At 39.4% G+C, this 16,209-nt stretch overlaps 1 long non-coding RNA gene and 1 pseudogene across 1 annotated transcript; both read left to right on the top strand.

Annotated features, from left to right (window-relative positions):
- Window positions 1–3,369: 3,369 nt before the first annotated feature.
- LOC145497722 (uncharacterized) lies at window positions 3,370–10,032 on the top strand (annotated as a pseudogene).
- Window positions 10,033–10,539: 507 nt separating this feature from the next.
- On the top strand, window positions 10,540–13,411 carry LOC145497553 (uncharacterized). The gene is made up of 2 exons (XR_014050698.1): window positions 10,540–10,856; window positions 11,150–13,411. It is a non-coding gene; the product is annotated as an uncharacterized LOC145497553 (long non-coding RNA).
- Window positions 13,412–16,209: the final 2,798 nt, after the last annotated feature.

The raw sequence follows: 16,209 nt of genomic DNA, 5'->3' as shown, positions 1-16,209 counted from the left end.
TTATCGAATTTTTAAAAACATAAATACAAAGTATTTTTCAAAATCATTTATCAAATTTTTAAGAACTTCAATACAAAGAAAAATGATTCCGACCCTAAAACACGACTTTGTCTAACATATCTTTTCAAGTCCAGTATATAATCTTACTTACCACTACTTTTGACACCAAAGAAGAAAATCGAAAACGAAAAGACTAACAAAGAGAATGGAACGAACATTTCAACCATGTCAACAACGAAAAGTTCTGGATCAAGTTTCCTAAAACAACGTGTCACACCGAGATCAAACCAGCTGCATCGTTTCGACTGACAAACATTAAATAACAGCTTTCGGGGAACTGTGGGAGGTCCAGTTCTGTGTACCGTTTGTTGTCATGGCAACCATAGCATTAAAACATAGGTCATCGTATAAATGCGATTAGCAGTACTGGTGATATTTGAAAATTCCCTCAAAAAGGCATGAGCCTTTAGGCTAATGCAATTTAAAAGAGGTTTTGAAATATCACGAGTAGTGTAAATCCTTAGATGTTTGAGCTTTCATAAGGTTAATCGTTTATTATGTGACTGCAAAGAACCTTACTGTGCGAACAAGCGCGTTAATTTGCACCGCAGTGCAAATTAAAAATAAGCGATAAAATGGCCGGCTTTCAGCCAATCACAATGAAGTTATTATCTTTCAGCATGGCCATAAAAATTGAAACAACTGAAGTAAGCTAAAGCAGCGTCCAGACTACACCGGAGAAATTTGAAAACGGAGGTTTCACTCTGAAAATGCATCAAATGTTTTCCTTCCACACTACGCCAGAGGAATTTAAAAACGAAATATGTTTCGCACCACGGATCAGGGTACTACTCGAATTGAAGACACACAGGGAAAATAAAGTCCACGGGATCTACCAGTTGTTTTGAACTAGTTTAATCAGCACAAGCTAGCTAATCAACTGAAAGCAAAGGCATACATGTGGGTTGACTATAGCAATTCTATAAAATCGGATCTAACCTAAAAAACGAAACAGCAAAAAACATTCTCCAACATATTGTCGATATACTCACAATTCCGTAAGGCGTAATCCCGTTTAAGACGCGCTATTTTCCTACTTTTGTACAAAGAGCACAAACACACTGTTTTCGATAAAAGGATTACTTTCTACTGATCTCTTGATATCCTACTCGTACCAATCCACGAACGAGAGCCATCTGAATCCGATTGGCTACTAAAGCAAAAATGGCGGGAATCTCGCGTGATCGGTTTTATCACTAAGAAAACAAACATAATGTCTAAAAATGAACAAAACTCTCAACGAAGTGCAAAACAATAATCAGCGGTCATTTCGGATTTGTTTTTGAGGGAAACTCGGTCAGGGAAATCACATGATTATCGTGACGTCATCGTTTTCGAAAAGCTTCGTTTTCAAAATGTTTTCCGTCCACACGAAAACACAAAGCTGGCGTTTTCAAATTCCTCCGGTTTGAAGAACGTCAGTTCGTAGAGCTTCTTTTTCGTGACGGATAAGTATGGATTGTAGGCTTAACAGTAAATATGAATCACACTCCGGTGTAGTGTGAACGCTGCCTGTGATATTCCGAAGAACAATTTACACTTTCCACGCTACAAAGTTCTGTCTATCGTCTGTGATTGGCTGATACCATAATCAATTAATTAACGATTAATAACAGGCAGCGGTGGTAAATTTAGGGCACGAAAATCAGCCGGCAACGAGAGACGCCTGTTTTTACAAGTTGGTGGTTGTCGGGCAGGATTTCTTGTCTTGCTGTTTCCGAAAAGCTTGCACTTAGGGTTTTTTTCTATTTACAAGATGCTTGATATCCTCGTCTCGTTGCTTTGATTCCAAATCTCACTGGTATTTTATTTCCATACCCGGCTCGAAGGCAGTGGTGAGTGATTTCAATAATGCATTTAGAAAATTTAGTTTTGGAGGCCTAAAATGTTTCAAATCCATATTCTCCGGTTTTCTTTCCTTGCGCCACGAGGATATTATCTCTCTCTCTTTTTTTTTGTTTTGTTTTATGACTTACTTATTTTGTTATTTAAAAAAAAAAATAAGTTTTTGAACGTCGCTTGTCGATAGTTGATTTGTCGATTGAGCCAAGTTCTCATTAATAGAATCTTAACAAAAGATGTCTTCCTTCAGTTTCTTATGTTAGGTGTTGAAAATTTGGACATTGGATGTGAAAGAGTAGCTATTTCGTCATTAAAGACTTAATATACACTAAGATAACACATTTTTGGAATTAGTTTAATGAAGAAAAATCTTACACTTCTTGATGGACTTTCCCAAAGTAATTGTTTAAATAATTCAGCAAACGAAAAGCGCCGCATTCGATATTCCTCATAAATAATTGAATTGCTCGCGACGCGCCTTCAACCTCGTTCCCAGGGTCGGGGAAGATAAGAGACCCTAGGAACGAGGTTGACGCGCCTTCAGATCAGAGAACATCGAGAAATTAATTTTCCCAAAATTGAGGTGCAAGGATTAGTAATCATAATACAAATCGTATTGGAATTCATTTTAATTTGACCCCTACAGAGTGAAACCTATCAATATCATAATTTGAATCAGTCTCAAAGTTTCAGTGGCAAGTTCCAGATTCTTTGTGTTATGTCCATTTTGTTTTAGCCCCGACGGCCTGACTTAGTTCTAACTAAAATTGCTGGGTACGTGCTGCGATAAAATGATATTCCCGATTAAACACACCTTAACATATCAAAAAAAAAACACTCTGCAAGTGTTTTTGCTTGTAGACTAATCGATAGTTTAAGATCTCGTGCAATGTAGTTGGCGTCGAAAGACGGGACTGCGAACTGTTTCTGAATATCACAACAATTCGTAGTTGAAGCTTATTGTTGAAGCTAAGCTTCCATTCTAATCTTAATATATTATAGTGTGAGATCCATGGCACTGTACCTTTATATTGCGCTAGATTCAATGTAAACAGTTTTAAGCCACGGAGAAATCATTCCTCTGTTGATCCGAAAACCGAAAAGAAGACAAAGCTACCCGCAGCGGTGTGCTGGAGAGAAAGGGAGGCGGGGGGGGGGGGGGGGAGTTAGGAGGGAAAGAGAGAAATCACCCTCTGTACTCAGACTGGTTACAGCTTTTCTTGGTTTCCATCAGGTATTGATTAGTTTTTGCCGCAACATCTTGCGAACTAATTGTTAAAGGTCTAAAAGAACCACCAGAATCGTTCGAGAAATAAACGTGTGTGCGAGGAGAGGCTGTAGGCTTGCATAGTGCGCGAGAAACTGTCATCTCGTGTAAAAAGAATCTAGGTGCATTCTAATCCATTGATCGGAGTCTAAATATTCAAAAATTATACAAATGCAGTTATTTTGAACAATGAACAGAGTTTGTGTTTCCAGATACATGCCGAGAGTTGAGCTACTTGCATCCCGTCACTGACAAAGTCCTGGTTGGTCATGTGATTAGAGCGGTGCGGGTAAAAGACGGTGACCAATGCGAGATAAGATGTTACCTGGAAGTGGAGTGCCTTTCGTACAACTTGGGACCCTATCAGGATAATGGGCGCGCGTGTGAGCTCATCAACTCGGATCACATCCGACACCCCGAAGATTTTGTTCCCATGCCTGGTTACATATACAGAGGGACTGAGGTATTTGTTAACATCAATTTGTGTTCTAATTGAGTTTTGCTTTGGTTGATGATAAACTAGACATAGAGAAAGATTAAAGCCAGAACTCCTTTCATAGTCGTATTTATATACTATAGAAAAGAAAGGAAGAAAGATATTTCTGATTCCCTTGTAAGTCAATGGCATAATGAAGAACTGGAGGTAGGGAAGTTTGGAGCAAACACAAACTTTCCTCAGTAGTTCAATTATGCATGTGATGCGGACGTATGTTAAATTATCATTTTTGTCACTTTTCAAACGCTGTTGTTTAACTGATGCTCACAATATATTGGTCTCTTCGCAAGGCTTTGACAAAGGATATCTCTCTCCCTCTCTCTTAAAACGTATTACCTAAGTTAAAGCAACATTTTTATTAAAACCTTGTAAAGGAGTATAAAGACCGTGAAATAAATCCTTTTTGTAATTTACTGAAATTATTTTCTATGTAGAATGGCTGTTCATCGAGTCCATGTCCAAACAATGCTACCTGCCTTTCCTTGACGCCACACCTTTTTCAGTGTTTGTGTCCCGGAGGATTTACCGGGATGAACTGTGAAACGGGTAGGTGTTAAGGTGGCATGGTGCCCTCAAATGGACCAAAAAGTTTGTTTAAATATGGTGAAGAAAGATCAATTGTGTACTATTGCACTCAAGAAGAGAAATTAAATTTTGAAAGTTTTACTCAAAATGGTTGCTATGGAGACCAGCCACAGCCTTTTGAGGTAGTGTTTTACAGTATTGACGCCAACAGTTCCTGCTCTTTCACAAAACAAGATTTGATTTTCAAGCAAGAATATCTTGCAAGTTTCTGTTTCGTTCTATGCAATAAACTAAAGTTTTGACAGTTAACTCTTGTTTTCAGGTGCTTTCCACAGGCTTTATTTGGAAATAACCTTATTTTGCACCAAACCCAGTGAAACAATTATCTAGTGTCATGTGACAGACGTTAAAAATGTTATGAGTTTTTTAGTTTATTGCATCACGACACTATTGGTCTTTGATCAGCCCAAGTTTCGAGAATTCTACTTAAAAACCTTGCAAAGTAGAAATGTTGGCGCGAAGTCAGTCGGTACAAAAGTAAACTTTTGAGAAAAATGCACTTTAAGTTTTCTTACACGAATTATTAAGCGTTTAACGAGCCACAAATAGCGGAGGGGGTGCAAATTGGATCTCGGGGGAGGGGGTGCAATGGTTGTTCTATTTTGTAAATAGTCACCGCAGTTGTGAGAAATATTCCTTTTCATAAGGGAAATGAATGAGCCTGTGATGGCAATTTGAGGCAAAGCTTTTCACAAATAATTATACCAATCGAGTTGTGCATGTCTTAAAAGTTTTTTTCTAAATAGTTTCGTTCATATAAGTTAAAAATAATCTATGTTTTTGGTCACGTTCTTATAGTAAACAGTCGTTGCTATGGCCGTTGCTACGTGAAAAAACTTATACCACTGTGTACTTTCCTTAAATTTCACACTCATCTGGAGGGAAATTCGGCAAGATCGTTTCAAAATGTTTTTGACAAGTCCTCAAGGGTCTTAAGTCTTTTATTTCCAAGAAATTGAATTTTTCATGTACATCGCCATATTTTAGGGTATCGTACCCCCTTAATTCAGGTCATTTACGTCAGTCTGCCGGTTAGTATAGGGTAATCACATGACTTTGAGTGCAATTTGGAATAAATAAGCACAAGAGACTATGTCTTTGATAAGCACGGGTAAATTTTTCGAAGGCTAACAAAATATTAACAATTTGTACGTAGACGTCGGGGAAAATTGAGGGTATCAGGGAAACAAAGATCTTGCACTATTCCCCTCGAGGTCAGTCATTAAGTGCTTATTATCTGGTACGGAGAGCCTTCGGCGCCATTTTCTTTGTTTAAACCCCTTTGAACTAAAAAAATTGTGCATTTTTCTTCAATACTGTCACGCTTTTTGCTGAAACTAACTACTGTATGTTAATTTTGCTTTCACTGGAATGTGCTCTATTTTCAGATATAGACGAGTGTCAAATCTATCAGTACAACTCTCCTGTGAACGAAAAATGCGACAACAACGTGGGCTCACACCTGTACATGTGTCAGCGGTCTGCATGACAGAGCGGAAATCTGCCAATTAACAGGTGCACTTTTGCCTCGTCACTTGAAGAATTTATCTATACACCATACTTTTTCTCGGTTACTTAACCGTTTCAAAATCCTACCACCTATACTTTCCCTTTTTTAATCATGGAAAAAGTTGCCGAGATATAAAGACAACATTCCCGCATGCTCAAGATGGAATGTACCAAGTTCATCCAGATGACGGGCTCAACATGTTCTGGGTATATTGTGATATGACGTCATTTGGCGGGGGGATGGACCAGGTGAATCCCCGAACGGAAGTGACGTATAACGAGAAACTACCTTATGGAATAGATGGCTACAGAACTGACTGCAACAACGTTGAGGTAAACAGCTTGAGTTTAAGATCCAATACAACTTCGCAAAGAGAATTTAGACTGGGAATTCCATTTATTTACAGTGAAATCGTTACGGTAAAATTCAAAAGTCTGCATACGAGCCACGTGGCCCATCAGGCCCGTGCTTATCTCCGGTTTCTGTAGCATGAGGCGACTAGGAGTATTTCTACTCCCCCTGGATGGGATGCTAGTCCATCGTAGGGTTACCCTCCAGCATTAAATTTGCCGGTACCCATTTATACACCTGGGTGGAGAGGGGCACCGGAGAGTCAAGTGTCTGGCCCAAGAAGACAACCTAATTTGCAAGTTCCTAGCCAGGCCTCGAACCCGGATCGCTCGATCTGGAGTCGAGCACACTAACCATGAGGCCACCGCGCCTCACTTATGGAGAAGACCCAAAGTCGACAGCATCTAAATAAAACTAAATACTTTGAGAATGAAATTTAGAATAGAGAAGAAAATTTCAACTCGGCACCATTCATTATTTACGGTTTAATGGTTTTCATTGTAGTTTTCTTAGTGTTGATTGCAGTAAACACAGTAAAGTTTCCTTTCTCCAAATCAAAAAGAAAAGAATTTTATTTTTTTCGAAAGGTTTTTTCGTTGGTAAACACTCAGCAAGATTTGTTCCCTTGCTTGCAGTTTCGAGAGATTCTGTTTGTGGACGAAACAACAGGAGAAAAGCCTTCTTTTCATATCAGCTCAACTCCAGTCTCGTAGCCGCGGAAAATTATGGAACGCAATTGCCAGGACTGTGGCTGGGAGGAGGCATAGCAGACACAAATTATGTTTACCAGCTTCTTATCTGTGATGCAGACTTATACTCCGGCTTTTTCATTTCCGGAAATGCAAAACTCCTTTAAATATCAAGCAAATTAGCAGTAGGGTACTATTTAGGGAGTCTTTAGATCAATCTTTTGTATAGTGTAGTTAATAAGTTACGAAGTCATTCTTATCTTATTTTAGTTTTTATCCTTATATTATGTTATTTAGACAGGACCCCTTTGATAACAGTACTCTTGCACTGAAGGGCTATCCTGTATAAATATTCGTTATTATTATTATCATTATTATTATCATTATTATTATTATTATTATTATTATTATTATTATTAAAAATGTGCAGAAAGGTCTGCAGCTATTGGTGTGCTGATTACACCTCTCCCTACTTCCGGTCAGCAGCTTCTACATATTCGACTGGAGTTGCCTTCAACGTCAATGGCGCTAGGCCGCTAAGCAGTCGTCTGATCAGCGTAGGGTTAAGATGAATGGCGCTGTTCGTGTTATGAACTGTTCAGTGTATTTATAGAGGGATTTTCACTTGAATGTCGAAAAGTAGTTGGTTTTGCATTACAACGCTACACGATCTGACGATTGGTTTAGAAACTAGAACTCGCGCCACTCTGTCATCCAAAACCAATCATGAATCTTCGAGTTTTGATTGGTTCACTAAATTGTCTACGTCTTTCTGATTGGTTAGCTACTTTGATTTGATTTTACGACACGCCTACCAGAGCGGTTTTCAATTGATTGAAAAAGCGCATGTTCTTCGGAGTTGTACACAGGTTCAGACACTAAGCAGCAATCTGATCAGCCTGGGTTAATAAACTATTTTAAAAAAGGGACGTTGCTACGAGTGTTATATCAACTAGCATGGTTTTGCCTCATTAATACCCAAATAGAACTGTTACCATAGTTACCATACCGTTGTCTAGGAAACACCGTATATGCAGTTACATTTTGGTTAAATGTTAAAACCGAAATAATCACAAAGGTAGATGGTAGAAATCGCTTTCCGGTAAATTATTACTATACTGGGTCCAGTTCTGAAAAAGAAGAAAGATAAAACAGAATACAAAAATTTTACTTGTGCATGCATTAATTATGCACAGCTGTACATTCGCTCTTAGGCACGTTTAAAGGGCCGGGTTTGAGTGGTGTTTAGCCTCGTGGCTTGGCGGTTTAACTAATTTGAATGCGCACACAAAGCGGCGAAGCCGGGAAAACGATTCAATTTGAGCGGCGGCCTCGCTACTCGTTTTCGTGACTTCGCCGCTTCGTCCGTGTGCTGACATTGCTTCAACCGCCAAGCTAAGCAGGCTAAGCAGTGTTGCGCAAGGCCGAAAAAGTGTTAATCCACTCTATTGTCTCATCTTCTGGATTCTCACTCTAGAATTTCGGGTGATGCTACGCCGTGAGTCAGCGAACATCAGAAAGCAGAGTCCACTGCCAAGTTAGTTTATTGGGAGCTAGAGAGCTTTTTTTTATTACTATAGTACTGATTGTATGATGTTACAGGTACAGGCATTCTATAAAATTGCGCGCATCTCTAACAAAAACGTAATAAGCCATTTCCGGTTGCTTTTTCATTTCTTTTTCACAACCGTTACAAGTCCGGGGGCTCGTTTCTCGAAAGCCCCGGAAACTTTTCGGGCCCGGAAAGCCATAGCAAAATCTCGAACCTTACGATTTCAGAGCTGTTTTATTCACATATTCTTAATATGAACAGACGTCCCCTTCATACAAGAAGTTTCAGGCGTATACACTTCTCCGTTTTTAGATACAGATGAACTAAAAATGGCTTTACGGGCCCGAAAAGTTTCCGGGGCTTTCGAGAAACGGGCCCCTGGTGCGAAACTTTTCATACAGAAATGAATTTGATTAGTAAAACAGTGAACGTGCAAGAAAAACTTATTTCAATATGAAAGGTTGTGCACCAAGACTCGTTTTGAAACAGAGGTAAGAGCAACTCGGAAATGAGTTAATTAAGTACATAAAACTGATCGAAGACGAAAGTGAACATTCTCTGGCATACAAATCGCGGGAAAACGGTGAAAACGCCAGTGGCGAGAGCGTCTGCTCATGTATGTTTTCTGTCGAAACGACGTACAGTGACGTATACAGCTGTTTTGACAAAGGTTGTCCCACAAAAGCAAGGCGCTTATACGCAGGGGCCTTTTTCCGCCCTGCACAAAAGTGAACAAAAGCGTGCGCGACAATGTGGAAAGGTATTATGGGTGATGGTGATTTTTAACAGTTGCTTGATTGAAGCTCAAGGCTTTTTAGCGTGACAGAAGGAAACAGCAGAAACCAAGTGTATCTGGTGTATTCATGCTTCTTGTTGAAACACTGTGAACCTCAACCAAGCCACGCCAAACTATTACTACCCATAACATGATTAATCCAGTGTCTGCGTAAGAAAGTGCTTTTTAGAAACGAAACAGCAGTTTGCTCTTTACTTTAAACATGAAAATCATGATTAGTGTCTTTTAATGTCGCATCGTATGTATACGTTAACTGTCTCAGCATGTCTAAGCAGTCAATATCGACAAGTTTCGATCACATGCACAAGATTAAATGTCATACCATGGCACTCAGCATGACTTCAGTCGCGAAGATTTGCAAATTTGTTCGAAAATTATTTTTCCGCTGAAATAAAGTCCGAAATACTGCATGACATGTGTGTACACTCTCTTTTTCTATAAGAATATATGTTATATGAATGTCGAGGCTGAAATTTACGAAATTTTTAGAATAGTTTAACCCATTGACTCCTGTACTGGCTGTTACCGGCCGTAACGAGCCTTGGCCTTTCTTCCACTTCTGACGTCATCACCTTTGACCAAAATTGGCGTCATTTATGCTCAACTTCTTCAGGAGGAAAAGATCTTTCCAATGATACCCAGATCAGAGTGATCGGCCCAGTGGAGCCTGAGCCGAGATATGCACAAAAATGCTCAAAAAGTTGGGTGAAAAACTCAGAGCAAAATTCCCTGCCACTACACGTGGCTACTCCTTGGCAAAAATCGCCCGTCTCGATGATGCTTTCTCAGAATGTTTTAAACTGGAAGCAAGCCCAGTAGAAGGTCAATCACTGCAGCAAAAGGAAAAGAAAAGGAGAAAAAGGAAAGGCGAAAAAAAAAAAAAAAAGAAAGAATGAAATCGAAAAGCCTAAAGACGTAGGTCACTTTCTCGTCTCATCTCAAAATTTTGATTTCTGCGTATGCCTGAGTGGAAAGAAAGGCATGCTGTCGTGTTGCAAGTGCCCTTTTGAGTAGATCGGAGCTAATTTGGCCCATATCCAGCCTGAAAATCTCCAAAATGACCAAAAAATGCGTTTTTGGCAAAAAACTCAGAGTCAATGAGTTAAGAATAAACCTGATACGAGGCTCAGATTTTAAAAATAATATAATTTTGTGTGGTGAGAATTTATAAATACTGAACACAACTATTTGTCTTTCACTAAATCGTATAAAATTCTCCCTCCTTCTAAACATCAAAACTAGCCAAAATGCAACAAAAATTAACAGCACTAGCCGTATGCTCGATGCTAATAGCATTTCTACAAGAAGTTATGTGCGTCATGTCAGGCCTAATGCCTGCAGGCTGGCTGTAGAAGTGTTTTAACACAGATCCAGAAACCAAAGACATTTGAAAACAGAAATGTCATACGCTATGTTCTAAGAATATTCACAAGAATATTTTAGCCTAAAATTGGCAGAAAATAAGAATATTCAGCCTCGGCCAGAAAAAGAATGTTCTTCTGAAAAAAGAGTGTAGTCCGAAATAGCATCAGTACACGCTACGTCATGCATGCAAGCGACGTTGCTAAATTTAGAAAATGACGTACAGTATGCAAATTTATCTCAACGTTGCCTTGCGCTCAACAGTGAAAGACACGGAGAGAATTTGATATCATACATCGAAAGTGGTCAATTCTCTGTACTTCTCGCTAGCTAGTCTTGAAGCCAGGTAGGTAACAAATTCAATAATAGTAACAATAATAACAAGTGAAAATAGTTGGTTTTAGCGCTACGTGAACTAGCTAAACTACTGAAGACTCTATCGCGTAGCCATGTTATTACGATAATAACTTGCGTAATAACTTGTTCTAACGGGCTGCTTGTTTTTTCATCGGCACTGTTGCATTTTAATACTATCGTGTCATTATTTCTATACCTTTTACAGTGTTAGGTGATGTATGACACGCTTAAGGACCGTACGGTTAGAATCATTAGGATAATTCGCTGTTATTGCTTTGTCAGGAACACTGCACTTGACGTTTGATTAAATATTCCTATATTTGCAAAATCAACACAGCTAGCTACGTAGCTTGCATGCTGAAGCACTGAAAGGAAGTACAAGACAAAAGGAGAAAACATACTACAACAACGAGAAGTTAAACGAGCATAAATATTAACCACAATGAGTTACCCACCTGCCCCACCGCCGTACAATCCGAGCGCTCCTCCACCGCAAGGCGGCGGAGTTGGCTTCGAGCAGTATCAACAGGGAACCCCGTATCCCGCTCCACCACCGTATTCAAACCCGTACCCAGCACCGTACCCGCAGCATGGTCATCACCAACAACAGCACGGACATTATCCCCCTTATGGCCAGCCCCACATGGTTTACACGGAACAACCCAAGACCGTGTATGTCTACGACGACCGCCGACGAAGGCACGACAACAGTGATGCAGCGGATTGTTTTCTTTGGGGACTTTGCGCTGCCTGTTTGTGTTGCTGTTTGCTTGACAGTTAAATTATTTGACTTGAAATATTCTCATTTTTAAGAGACTAGTTATAGCAGAGTATATCCAAGTATTACCGATCAGTATTACGCGCGTTTGTAGCGTTTTATTCCGTCAGCTCTATGTTAAATGCTTGTCATGCACGAGCAGATAATCTAATAGTTGGCAGTTTTCGACATGTGAATAAATAGTAATAATTTAGCAGGTTGGTCTGCCATATATGGCAGCATGATGAATGCATGTTGGGTAATTATGATAATAATTATTATTGTTAAACTCATTGTCACAGGGCTTATAGATTCAATATTTTTTTGCGTAAAATATTGTTTGGGGAAGGAGGTTTGGGTTTTTCATGTTGACTTTTTTAATATTGTTTGATTAATAATGGTAATAGGACTGATTGGAGTCCAATTCGGTCTGTAATCATATGAGTGATTAACAAAATCGGACGACCGCGAAGCGGGAGTCGGATTTGTTAATCACGAGTATGATTACAGACTGAATTGGATGGCACGATGTCCTGTTACCAATTAATCAAAACTATGACAAAATTCGAGAAACGAACAAACCATCGATTGATCGCTGAACGATTAAACATCATTATGAATGCTGAAAAACACAGCAGTTTACTCAACAAAGGGCACTGCAACAGTGCGCGCAAAATGACATGTACTGTCCAATTACAAGCATGACGCATACACTGTCCAATTAATGTTCAAATTGGGCTGCTGATAGCCAATCACATTCAAGAATTTTGTTATAGTTTTGATTAAGAGGGAGTGAGGTTTATATCAGTAGTGGATATATTTTTCGGATGTTGTTTTGGGTGGTTCAGTCAATCAGCATCGCCCTACTTCAGAGGTTGGTCGTTAAGCCTATTGTCTGTCTCACGTTTAGGATCACATATGTGACAGGCAAAGTTGCGAGTATGGTAGCGTTGAGTCTGGGGTGATAGTGCCTTGTTCGCTGCTTGTGCCTGCCCCCCAGACATGAGCATGCTCTGTGACAGGTTATTAGTCATACTGAGTGTTCACTTTGTTTAATTAAAACTTTGCTGCATTTCTTTTCATTAATCTTACCACATGAAATCATTTCACACCCAAAACATCTTCCTATATACCATTGTTTGAAACTAGCAATGGATGCCAGAGATATTTTTTGCCTATTTGCCAATGTGCTGCACCAGAAGAAAATCCAATTTGTGTGCATCTAGGGGATGGCCCCAGGGTTGTCAATAAGGGTCGTAACCTGTTAAGAGCCTGTGATGGTACTACAGGTAAGGGCAGCCTCATTCCCAGGGTCTCTTTAGGGGCGGTAAGATGAGAGACCCTGGGAATGAAGTTGAGGTAAGGGAAGACCCATCTTAATCACCATCCACCCCCTATTCAGGCTAATATGAAGCCTTTGAATGCAGCCGTCTGTTGCATTTTACTATTTTGTTTGAGCTTTATTTGCATGTTTGTTACGTGATGTTAAAATTTTAGAGTATATTGATATACTGGTATGTTATCATCATTTTGATGACTAATTGAGGAATACAATGTGAAAGGTTTGAATATTATAAAAAAGTGATAAATTTGACAGAATGAATAGTCATATTCAGAAGAAAGTTTTCATAATTGTGTGTTAAATGTAAATAGCTGGAAATCAAAAACATCTGTCATAGTTTCAATTTTCTTGTTAACTATCTCTACATTTAAATATAAGGTTACACCAAGTTATTTTAATAACCTAGCATCTAGAAAGTCTGTTATTAAAACATTTGATGATGGAATTAGCTGTATAGTATAAATAATAAAATTAGTATAGGTAATAATAAAAAAATGATAAAATTAGTATAGGTAATCGCTAATGGAGCCTGACATGTCAGTCATCGACCACCCTCGGCTGCAGATGAGGGATGCCTGCTGTCTCTCATCTAGGGGGCATTAGGCTGAAGGTGGGTGATGGTGGACATTTCAGGCTAAATTGCATGGAACAAAGTATAATATTAACCTAACCGAGCGTAAGGGCCATCTGCACTGGGGAATATTAGCCCAAGGGCATTCCAGTGCAGACCGAGCAGAGCTGCTTCCTACAAAAATGACCAAGGTCCAATATTCTCCAGTGCAGTTTGAGCAAGCTAGGCTAGAAGTTTATTGTATGGCACTCGAAAACAAAACAAACAATACCAGCTTATGCTCAGAATGCTCAGATTTACCTCAAGCCTACTTTGGCATATAATAAAGCATTAAAATCCAGTGTTTCTAGGAAAATGGCGAAATTTGCAATTATCCTTAATTCTATGAAGAAACAAGTATGCAAATTATATTTAATAATTACATGGCTGAACAAGTTCGCGGGTAAAAAGGATAATTCTGATTGGATCCCTAAGCGACCCGAATTTTGCAAAACAGACTGCTTACGAATAGACCAGTTTCGATTTATTAAAATTCAGCCTGAAACAATAGACCTCAGCACGAGGCTCTGGGGAATAAACCCCACAAATTCTGTACTTATTCCCCAGAGCCTCGTACTGAGATCTATTGTCTTAGGCGGAATTTTAATATATCGAAATTGGTCTATTAACTTAACAGCGAAATGTTTTTTCAATTCATTGCACAAAATAAAATAATTCTTGTCAAGTAGAAATCTTTTTACCTTCATGTTTGTAGGACAATTTCAGTTGAATGTTCACAAAAAGCGACCCGAGAAACGTAAATAAATGCTGACCAGTTCCCGTGCGCGTTTACCGAGAATGGATCGCGAAGACGCATCAATTTATCAGCAGATTAAAAAGAGCCATTATAATAAATACTCTATTGAACTAGCTTGTCCGGCCCGTATTGGAGAATACTGGTCTTTTGCAGGTTTATGGACCTCGCCAGCGGCTCAATCCATAAACCTGCCAATCCTGTGATTGGGGACTTGCTCACGTGGCAGTCCACGCGGCTTTACACTCATTTTCATCCTCCACAAAAACACCCACGCAACGCACAACATCCGCGGAATAACCGGCACCATACTCGTCTCAATATAGCTTCAGGGGACGAGGGTTACTTGGGAATAAGGCCTTTATGAGGGATAACTCGCTTACTCTTCATTTTCTCTTGAAGACATCCTTATCATAGAGGTGTCTGTATAGCACGGTTTTTAATCGCCGCTCGCTAAGTACAATAGAACGTAATACAAATCATCGGGTAATCTTTGGGAGATATTTACTGACTCATTCGTAAAACTTAGGAGGTTAGCAGGTAATCTTCGTTAATCGTCGGTAGTCTTCGTGCATGTCATCTTTAACAGAATGTTAAGGTCCACGGTGATTTTCCGAAATTTTCAGAACAATTAATGAAAACTGCCCTCTGTTTAAACGGTAAGAATTTACCAATTTAGCACCACCGTTAGAACGGTTTCAGTTAAAAGTAGTAAAATTAAAACCTAAGTACATCCTGGGCCGGATTTAAGGGTTGGGGTGGATTGGGTGGCTAGCCAGCCCCTCTTTGGAGGAGCAAAAAAAAAAAAATGAAAACAATAATATTATGGAAGAAATAAAGGCAAACACTCTAGACAGGTACCTCATCGTAATTTCTACTTTGTGGCATTGCTAACAGTTTTCAATTCGGTTCCAATTCTCAAAGTGTCACTGATTTGGGGGGAATGCCTCATTGATTCTGCAACTTCAAGACACCAGCCCCCCCTCCCCCCTTCCCCCTCTTGAAAATTCCTGTATCCGCCCCTGACATCGGTTACTGACGATGGACAAAAAAAACTAAAAGCAAAGATAAGTAACTAGTACCAAACTTGGTCAAGTTGCTACTAGTTTTAGTGCTGTCAAAAATGGTGCCATTTTCTTTTTCTTTAACCGATCATAGAAGGCGCAGTGATGCAATGGTTCAAAACTGGGAAAATAGTAGCATAGAAAGGTGCGAAAGGATTTTAAAGGTACCCTGAGTGACAGGTGATAACTTAATCTCAATCGCTAATTTCAGTTTTTCGTGTTTTTTTTTTTTCCGTTTCGTTAATTGTTTCAAAAAGTCCTCTCAGGTGACAAACACTGGATCGATCACAAGGTATTAACATAAAGAGTACCACTGGTGTGGGATAAGAGTTTGCATGGAAACTAAATTCCACTGCAAAACAAAATTACTTTTCCTTGGTAAGCTTCGAATAAAACGAACACAATTATTAAAAACCTTACATCTTGTGTTTTCCCGACCTTTGCCGGTTTTTTCGATTATGAGAATGTTAAGCTTCTTCGGACCTTTGTGGACGAGTTTCTACTTTTACAGCAGGACATTAGACAGTACAGTACGCTTTGAGCCTAGTCTTCTAAGGAGTAATGTAACGTAACTGCTTTCCCTCCTCCAAGGCCCCACCCATGAGATCGAGAGGCGTTCCGATCCTGTGTTATGCAAAATCATTAACATTTTGCTTGTAATATGTGCAAGTTTAAAATCAAAAGTGCATAGCTAAGAACTAGTAACAAGGTTTTTAAACAAAATGATTTAATACCGCTGCAATGGGGTGTACCTCACACCCACGCAGGTGACTGGGAGAGGTTAGGAAATTAATGATTGAATTGCCGAGGAAGGC

Source organism: Orbicella franksi, chromosome 9 (genome assembly GCF_964199315.1).
Source record: "Orbicella franksi chromosome 9, jaOrbFran1.1, whole genome shotgun sequence".
In the NCBI taxonomy this organism is placed as follows: Eukaryota; Metazoa; Cnidaria; class Anthozoa; order Scleractinia; family Merulinidae; genus Orbicella; species Orbicella franksi.
This window is presented reverse-complemented; position numbering and strand designations above follow the sequence as displayed.